Genomic DNA, 10048 nt, shown 5'->3' on the forward strand with positions numbered 1-10048 from the left:
CTTGAAAAAAACTTTATTGAACGTCGACCAATCGCCTAATGGACAAAGCATAAATACGATACATTATAACCCCAGCATTAAAGCACAGCAGCAATGATGCCTTATTTAAATTATTAAAATATTATTGAACAGAATGTCTATGTCTTTTACCCTTGTAATGTTTTGTTTTTACAGATGTCTGTTCTACTCCTTTTTTTCTTGGTTAAACCAGGTCCAGTTTTTCTGCTGCTGCTGAATCAACAGCTCTGATGAGCCAAACGCTACTGACGTTCGGGTGAGAACATCTCAGTGGTTTAATGGGACCTTGTTGTTAGTAGGAGCATCCGCTCCAACCATCTGTAAGCGTGTATACAGTATATGCTGTGTTTCATCTTCTCCAAGCAGACACTTTTCATTACGTCCAAACCAATTTGACACAGACAAACATGTTTGGAGGCCTAAGATGATGGACAGCATCAGGTCAGTTATTAAATTCGGTTGTTTATTATAACCAACATGTACAGTGCCTTACAGGATCTGAGGTCAGTCAGGAGCAGTTTGAAGAGATCGTATCAATGTTCATCAAAAAAACATGTTAAAGTCTGGCCTAATATCTCAAGATCATGTCATGGTTTGTCTCATGTTACATTTTGAAATAAAACAAATCAAATAGACATAAAAAGAAGAATTAACAACACATTTCGCATAAAGGAACTGATAAAGGAACTGATTCTCATCCCAACCGCTTCACACTCAGCTGCAAACCGTACCAGCGCACGCTGAAGGTCCTGGCCCGATGAAGCCAACAGGACAACATCATCTGCAAAAAGCAGAGATGCTATCCTGTGGTCCCCAAACCAGACCCCCTCCGGCCCCTGGCTGCGCCTAGAAATTCTGTCCATAAAAATAATGAACAGAATTGGTGATAAAGGGCAGGAGGAAGTCCAACATGCACCGGGAACAGGTCTGATTTACTGCCGGCAATGCGAACCAAGCTCCTGCTCCGGTTGTACAGAGACCGAACAGCCCTTAGCAAAGAGCCTTGCACTCCATACTCCCGGAGCACCCCCTACATGATGCCACGAGGGAAGTCCACAAAACACATGTAGACTGGTTGGGCAAACTCCCACAAACCCTCAAGCACCGTGCTGAGGGTATAAAGCTGGTCCAGCGTTCCAGCCAGACCTTTAAGTTGTGATCTTGTACTATGAAACAGGAAAACGTATTAGAATTTTATTCTTTTCTTTATCTTTATTCTAATAAGAAAGTAAAGCCTCTGCTAGGCCTTTTTACTTTTACAGTGTCTATGTGGAGGGGCCACTTCAGGCCCTTTGAGATGGTGGATCCTAGGCACCAGAATGAGTCCACAGTAGACAGTGTGTTGTTGTGGATGATGAGGGGAGGGGGGTAGGCGGTTCTTCCTGAAGTCCACTGACTTCAGAACGTCTTGAGCGTGTTGAACTCCAGCTGTTTCTGACTACTGACTCATCACTGTTCTGGATGACCCCCATGACGACCATGTCGTCTGCATAGATGAATGTGTTGTGTATGTGTTTAAAAGTTTCAAGAAATGAACCCTTTTTCGATGCAAGCTTCAGTGCTTCAGAAAAGCTTCATGTCATAACCTGGACTTTCAGTTGCCATTTCCTGTTTTAATTTAATGCTTTTCCAGGTTTGCTTTGTCTTGTTTGGTTCCTGCTTTACTTCGTTTTTTAATGGAGACTGACCACCTTGCTTGATCCCTGTCTCCATCACCACCAACTGAATTAACTTGTGTACCGACCTCTGCCTGTTTGACTACGAGCCTGATTAAATAATATTCACCTCACGTCTTGTGAGGACCCACATGCATGTGGGTCCGTCACCTTGCAGTTTGTGACAGAACAATCTGGCCAGTGTGGTGGAAATTTTGCATAAAGAGGCAGATGAGAGAGTTGTCTTTTGGGTTATTTATTATAAAAATAAAGGAAAATAAAAATAATGGGGAAAGCAAACATGGATGTTGATTGTGCACATCAACAAACCAAAAACCAGCTGGGGAGATCAGTGCACACACCATGAAGGTGTGATGCAAAGAACCCAAAATCCTCAAATCCTCAACTTTTAACCCCTTTCTCTGGCTCTGGTGGAATGTCTCTCTGCACCAATAGAATTGTTTGTGCCACCTTATCTCGCTGTGAGTGAGAATGTTTACATTCTCACTTCTGCATCATCGTGTTTTATTGTTATCCAAAGGAAGGAACAACAAGCTTCAAAGACAAGATGCATTCGCTTTAACAGCCTTGGGTCTGGTGGGGAGTCAGATAGGATGGAGCCAGAGACCGGGTGTAAAAGACAAACATATATCATAAACTATTAGTCAGTCAAATGGAACATCAGATGTTTAAACTTGATGCACGACTGGGCACAAGAGATCAGTTGTTTGTGTAAGAATGTTCAGTATTGCACCTAACCAGCACATGACGACTGTGTTGGATAAGAAATAGCACAAAGGCACAATTTTTCCCATTACACCAGACTCGGACCCAGCCAACCTCCTGCTTGTGGATTTTTTTGTTCTGATAATTTTTGGTGATTGGTGGAGATGTTTGTATTTTCCTATGGATTTTACCTGGACAAACTTGCCCACGGACCTCAACTTCTGCTACTGCTATGGAAATCGCAAGGAATTATCGGGAGGCATCCGACCCAGAAGTGCAGCTGCGTGTAGTGGAGGAAGCGATCGGAGCGCAAGGATTTGGACCACGCTCCCCGTGACGCGCCCACTGCACCCCTGCTGCACCGGTTCCCTAGTCACGTGAGACCCCTGCTGCACCCGTTCCCCAGCCACGTCTGACCACTGCTGCATCAGCTCCCCGGCCATGCCTGATCCCCTCTGCACCTGTCGCCTTGCCATGTCCAGTGCAGCCATCTTGCTCAGCTCAAGCTCCAGTGCACCAACTGAGCCCAGCTTAGGCTCCAGTGCATCAACCAACCCCAGCTCAAGCTCCTGTTAAAGCGTCGGTCCTATAACCACAGCTAATTCCTTCCCTAGCCCCGCTACAGCGGTCCTCTCCCACTTCTGTTGTTCAGTCTCCAGCCCAGTCCTCAAGCCCAGTCCCAGTTCTAGTTCAGCATGTTCCAGTTTTGCTTCCGAGCACCACACCAGTTTAACACTCCAGACAAGCCTGACCCCTTGGCTGGACTCCTTGGTTTGTGACAGGTAACAGGAAACAATGAACCAACAAGGGCACAATACAAACTACGACCTTATATACACAAACAGGTGATAATAATCAACTAATCACAAACAGGAATTCACAAGACAACAAACCAAGAAGCCGATAACATAACAGTTTCATTAAATCTAGTTGACTTAACAAGCACTAATTCAGGAGAAACGAGTACTGTATCCAGCAGGCTTGATGAAGTCTTTGATCGGGTAAAAGCTTTGGGTTCTGGGGTTAAGAACATCATTCAGATGCCCACCGTATGAGTGGCCAGTGTCTTCATTCCACCTCACCAGTCCATCAAATGGAACAGGAATGCCTGGAATATAATGTAATTTAGATACAGAATAAATATGTTATGTTTGAGTGCAGATTAAGTTAATCACAAGCCATATAAACAAGTAAGAAACAAGTTGAAGTGGTGCCCACTTGCATGAGTACAGCTGCACAGTTGGTGTGTCCTGGTTTTAGCTGAGGTGACACCACCTAATGGATGCTTCGCTTCACAAAGTGAAGTGAAGTGAAGTGAAGTGAAGTGAGGGAGCCACTCCTAAAGACCTTCTATTACTCTGTGGTGGCATCAGCTATCCTGTACGGTGTGGTCTGCTGGAGCAGCAGCAGTGAGGAATAGGAAGCGACTGGACCGGGTCAAAAAAAAAAAAGTCCAGTTCCGACCTTTGCTGCACTCTGGACACGGTGCAGGCGGTGGGTGAGAGAAGAGTCCTGGCTAAAACTGACATCCATTATGAACCAGGACTCTCACCCAGTGGAGGACTCACTGTCTGCCCCTTGTGTGAAGGAGAGATATCGCAGGTCTTTCCTGCCTGCTGCTATAGACTTTTCAACCAGAATTGCTAACTACATTTGCTCTGTTCATGGACATGTGCTTGTTTATGGATGTATACGTCGTTCATGGATGTGTGCCCTGTTTATGGATGTGTGTTTGTATAGTTTCTCTGTTTTTTTTTTTTGCTATCCTCTTGCTGTTGTAAGGTCCAATTTTGCAGATGCTTCTGCACATGGTTCACCACCAGACTGCAGCATTACAAAAGTAAAAGTAATTAAAAGTAAAAAGTAAATATGGTTATTAGTGCGTTTCATGTTTCCACGAGTGGGAAACTGGTTATGGGTTCAAAAGGAGAATCACTTGTGTAAAAGACATATGCACCTTTAAAAGAAAAGTTAGATACAAAAGATGGGATTTGAAAAAGCAAAACTATCAAAACTAAAGCCCTAAAAGAAACAAAAGAGAGATGAGAGTAACAGAAAAAAAAAGGAGATAACAACTCTGGGGAAGAATTGTTTGCACTCTGCCACACCACACATACACCACACACATATCATGTCAAGAGCAAATGCTCCCATTGTTTCTGCTCTCTATTCTAATGCAGAACCGAGCGCGATGAGGGTAAATCCGGATCTGGACTCCTTTCCCACCATCAGCAGAAGAACCGAAGGAGAAGAAGCGCCTGATCAACAACCAGAACAGGGTGGAAGCTCTGACACCACAGCAGCTGGAGGACACAGACCACAGCATGGACGCCTCACAGACTCCCACAACAACTGCAGCCATCACGTTCTGGGCTCATCAGATGAACCAGCTACTACAAGCGTGTGTGTCTGACACAGACACCTGCTTATGACAATCAGCAAAGGAAAACAAGGACAGAGCAACAGCAGAGAAGACGTGCTCTGACGCAGACACTGGTTGAAACAACAGGAGAGGCTTCAGACGTGATCGGCCCAATAGAGCTGCATCTGAGGATCCAGGAAAGGTCTGTCATCGAGGAACAACTGTCCCATTGAAAGGCTTCACCCACTGGCGCTCACATCAGACTGATGGTTGGGGAAGGAGGAAGGTGACGGTTCCTTTTCACGTGACGTAGAAGACGGTACCGCAAAAACACACACACATTCATACACGCAATGAAGAAACACGCTTACAGCTGATACACGCTCAAATTCATGTTCATGCTTATCTGCTCGCAATGAAGAATCGCTTTTTGCTCAAAAAAAAATCCCACAGAGTGATTTTAAAATGATGACAAACAGCTAAATGACAACTGCTGCATGACTTTACAGTCTGATGGGTTTAAACTATTTTAACTTGCAACAAATTCAGTAATAAAATCCTTCATGTTTCTAAAAAGATTTGTGCACACTATAGGTTCGTCTGGCCAGACTAGAAGAAAACAAAATAAAACCAGACTGTAGAAAAAACAAAACCAGACTATAGGAAGACTGAGACTGACTGAAACAGACTATCAATGACTATTAAAGGGAAGACGACTATTAGAGAGAAGTAATAATAATTACTGTACGTACCAGACTATTAAAGAAAAACTTACTGTCCACTGTCTTGTGCAACATCTGACAGCAAACTTATGCCCAGTTAATTTTTAGGAAGAGATCTCATGTAGTTTAGATATTTGATGTATTTCCACTCCAGACGGAGTGCAGGTTACGTCTACAGACATTCTAAATAATCCCTCTTTTGTTGGTGTTCACTTCAGCTCAGCTGTGCTCTTATCATTAGCTGCTGAGAGGGGGCTGTAACTGAGGCCCTCACACAGGCTGCATCACAGCTTGTTTATGATTTCACACACACACACACACACTAACAAACTGACCTCAACTTCCCTCTTTTGGGATGAACACAGGTCTGCGCTTGCGATTTCTTTTACTAACGAACAAAAAGATTTTGATTTTTATTCTACAGTTCCACACGTCCCTCTGTGAAAACATGATGGAGACAGATGACAGGACGTGGGTCCTTTCGTGAACAGATGTCAACGGGGTGGAGACTGGTGAACGACTTCCGACCCCATGTGACGTATTTACCCACATTACATGCTTTTGTTTTTATTTTTATTTTTCAGAGGACGCTCTGACCCAACACTCAGCCTTACAGGAAGCCCTGCTTCCCTGTGGCTCACACACAGACATGATGTAGGTTCAATCAGAGGATGTGAACCAGTGGTCATCACACCTAAATCTGACCACAGACCATGTAAACAACAACACCCTCTTAAAGGAGCCATAGATGGTGTTACTGCAGACACCACTAAGCTACTGAAACATTGGATGCTACAGGCCACAAAGAGAGCCTGTCTAAATTACACTTTGTTCAGACAAAGGTTATTTTCTGGGTCATTGTAATTACAGCTGATGGCAAATCCATCTCACCCAACAGAGTTGAAGCAATTTGAAACCTGCCTAAACCGTGCACGTATAAACAGCTTATCTTTTCTAGGTTTTTGTTCTTATTGTAGGAACTTCATTCTTAACTTTACTGTCTTTGAGGCCCCACTCAGGGTTCTGATGCAGACGTCTTCATCGTCCACTTCTTGTCTCACGTGGACGTCTGAGGCTGAACAACGTTCACTAACCTCATGCTTGCTCTTCAGTTGGCTCCTACTTTGGGTCTTCCTGATCTGACCCTACGCGACCTTTCACTCAAACAGTGGATGAGAAATCAGGTTGTACGACTTCTATTCTTTTGTCCTTATACTTTGATTCTTTTGGAATAGATCACATCTTTCTACAGCCTGATGGCTTAGATGCAACACCACCTTGCTCAACATGCTAAACGTTATTATCAAGATGCCGTCTTGAAGTCTAGTGCTTTGCTAAGACACTACTCTGCTCAGGCTGCAGAGTTGATTACGTTGACTGAAGCTGGTAAACTAGCAGAAGGAGAGTCTGTTACCATCTACACAGACTCCACAGACGCTCTGTGGAAGCATGGGAAGCTTTTGAAGTCTGATTGCAAACCTATCTCACATCATGATACGGTTCTGCTTTGCTGGACGCTGTCCTGCTACCTACAGCTAATGCTGTTTGTAACTGTCCGACTCTGACACTGACACCATCAGTGACGACTTTGTTTCTGCCGACATGCAGCTGCAGACGCTGCTGCGAAGGTCACTGCCCAACAACCCCTCCCTCTCCTGATCCTCATTTCCCTCTCCAACTCTCTCTACCCTCTCCTTCCTCTTCTCTCCCTGTGCTTTAAACATTTTCTACCTCACAGGAACGCAGACTCTGGCTGACGAATGGTTCCACCTGTAGCCATGGAGTCTGGTTTGGGCCTGATGGCAGCCGTGCGGCCCAAACACTTTTTCCCCACGATTTAGATTTCCCAACAGGTTAAAACAGGCGACAGGACCATTACACCATCCAACCAGGGGACTGGGCGATCGTTAAGGAGTTCAGGAGGAAGCATTGGGACTCCAAACGGTGGCAAGGTCCCTTCCAGGTCCTTCTGACGACCAACACGGCTGTGAAGATCGCAGTGAGAGCGACTTGAAACCACTACTGCAGGAAGGTCCCGGATCCGACAGACGACCCTCCATCTACATCTACATCCCACGGAGAAAACCACCACTGACGAAAAGAACTGAGAAGGACGACCCTCGCTGTGCTCACACACGCACTGAGGCGAGGCTGCGTTGACCGTTCAGCTAAAGGTGTGAGCCAAGCGCCGCCTGAAGCTGCGCCGGTGAATCACACTATCAGACCATACATCTACACACACGCTCCTGAGAAAACACACACACGAGCAGCCTTGAGTTGCCGACGCTGGACGACGTGTAGACTCTTCACATCACGGGAGTGACAGTGACTCAGACGACATTGGGAGGAAACCTGGCGGTGATAACGAATCCCAAGTGTCTCTGTGATCAGCTGATCACAACCTGAAGAACTCCAACGAACTGTCAATACTTCAACACACAGGTTGGAAACAATCTAACGCTACTGTTCAACAGGACGAAGCAGATTGTTATGAGACGTCAATTGTGACCTTGTTGTGTTAGACAACAAGCACATGTCCATGAACAGAGCAAATGTAGTTAGCAATTCTGGTTGAAAAGTCTATAGCAGCAGGCAGGAAAGACCTGCGATATCTCTCCTTCACACAAGGGGCAGACAGTGAGTCCTCCACTGGGTGAGAGTCCTGGTTCATAATGGATGTCAGTTTTAGCCAGGACTCTTCTCTCACCCACCGCCTGCACCGTGTCCAGAGTGCAGCAAAGGTCGGAACTGGACTTTTTTTTTTTTGACCCGGTCCAGTCGCTTCCTATTCCTCACTGCTGCTGCTCCAGCAGACCACACCGTACAGGATAGCTGATGCCACCACAGAGTAATAGAAGGTCTTTAGGAGTGGCTCCCTCACTTCACTTCACTTCACTTCACTTCACTTTGTGAAGCGAAGCATCCATTAGGTGGTGTCACCTCAGCTAAAACCAGGACACACCAACTGTGCAGCTGTACTCATGCAAGTGGGCACCACTTCAACTTGTTTCTTACTTGTTTATATGGCTTGTGATTAACTTAATCTGCACTCAAACATAACATATTTATTCTGTATCTAAATTACATTATATTCCAGGCGTTCCTGTTCCATTTGATGGACTGGTGAGGTGGAATGAAGACACTGGCCACTCATACGGTGGGCATCTGAATGATGTTCTTAACCCCAGAACCCAAAGCTTTTACCCGATCAAAGACTTCATCAAGCCTGCTGGATACAGTACTCGTTTCTCCTGAATTAGTGCTTGTTAAGTACACTAGATTTAATGAAACTGTTATGACTCGGCTTCTTGGTTTGTTGTCTTGTGAATTCCTGTTTGTGATTAGTTGATTATTATCACCTGTTTGTGTATATAAGGTCGTAGTTTGTATTGTGCCCTTGTTGGTTCATTGTTTCCTGTTACCTGTCACAAACCAAGGAGTCCAGCCAAGGGGTCAGGCTTGTCTGGAGTGTTAAACTGGTGTGGTGCTCGGAAGCAAAACTGGAACATGCTGAACTAGAACTGGGACTGGGCTTGAGGACTGGGCTGGAGACTGAACAACAGTGCTAGGGAAGGAATTAGCTGTGGTTATAGGACCGACGCTTTAACAGGAGCTTGAGCTGGGGTTGGTTGATGCACTGGAGCCTAACAATCACTTTAGTCACTGCTACAATTACTTTTTATCCTTCATCTACAGATGAAAGACAACACAAGCGGCAATATGCATCATCATTGTGGTTTAATCCCTGAATCTCCTTTTCAATCTAGACGCAAATGTACAATTAAAGATCCGAAGGTTATCCCACTAGTTAGAGGTCTCATCATGCGTGCGACCTCAGCAACACTCTTGTATCAAATGACACAATGCACTATGTTCAAAAACCCCGACTCTAATTCACTTAATGACTTTGAAGATGGTCTTAGGCTATCTGATCACAAAATATAATCTGATACAAATATGATTATGGGCTTATTTTCTTCACATGCTCATACAGAGGTCATTCTTGTATAACTACCCACCAAAACAGCTCACAACCTTTTATCCCTGAGTTACTTGCATTTTATGTGAAGGTGTATTTTTGAATTTTGACTTAATACACTTACTGTTTCATTTGTGAGGGTTGTTACTACAAAATGCAATATTTGAAAATTTTTATTATTTTAGTGTTTGATTAATGTGTAATCAAAAGGGGGGAATGTAATGGAAAATTTTTACCTTAGTGCTATTTCTTATCCAACACACTCATCATGTGCTGGTTAGATGCAATACTGAACATTCTTACATAAACAATTAATCTCTTGTGCCCTGACGTACATCAAGTCTAAACATCTGATGCTCCATTTGACTGACTAATAATTTATGATATATGTTTGTCTTTTACACCCGGACTCTGGCTTCATCCTATCTGACTCCCCACCAGACCCAAGGCTGTTAAAGCCAATGCATCTTGTCTTGGAAGCTCGGTGTTCCTTCCTTTGGATAACAAGACATGACGATGCAGAAGTGAGAAAGCAAACATTCTCACTCACAGCGAGATAAGGTGGCGCAAACAATTCGATTGCTGC

General features: G+C 44.5%; 1 long non-coding RNA gene across 1 annotated transcript; it reads left to right on the top strand.

Annotated features, from left to right (window-relative positions):
* The first annotated feature begins 207 nt into the window (after positions 1 to 207).
* On the top strand, positions 208 to 7708 carry LOC129604565 (uncharacterized). Its single transcript, XR_008695573.1, has 2 exons — positions 208 to 274; positions 4580 to 7708. It is a non-coding gene; the product is annotated as an uncharacterized LOC129604565 (long non-coding RNA).
* The last annotated feature ends 2340 nt before the right edge of the window (positions 7709 to 10048 follow it).

This window comes from Betta splendens, chromosome 9 (assembly GCF_900634795.4).
Source record: "Betta splendens chromosome 9, fBetSpl5.4, whole genome shotgun sequence".
Lineage (NCBI taxonomy): Eukaryota > Metazoa > Chordata > Actinopteri > Anabantiformes > Osphronemidae > Betta > Betta splendens.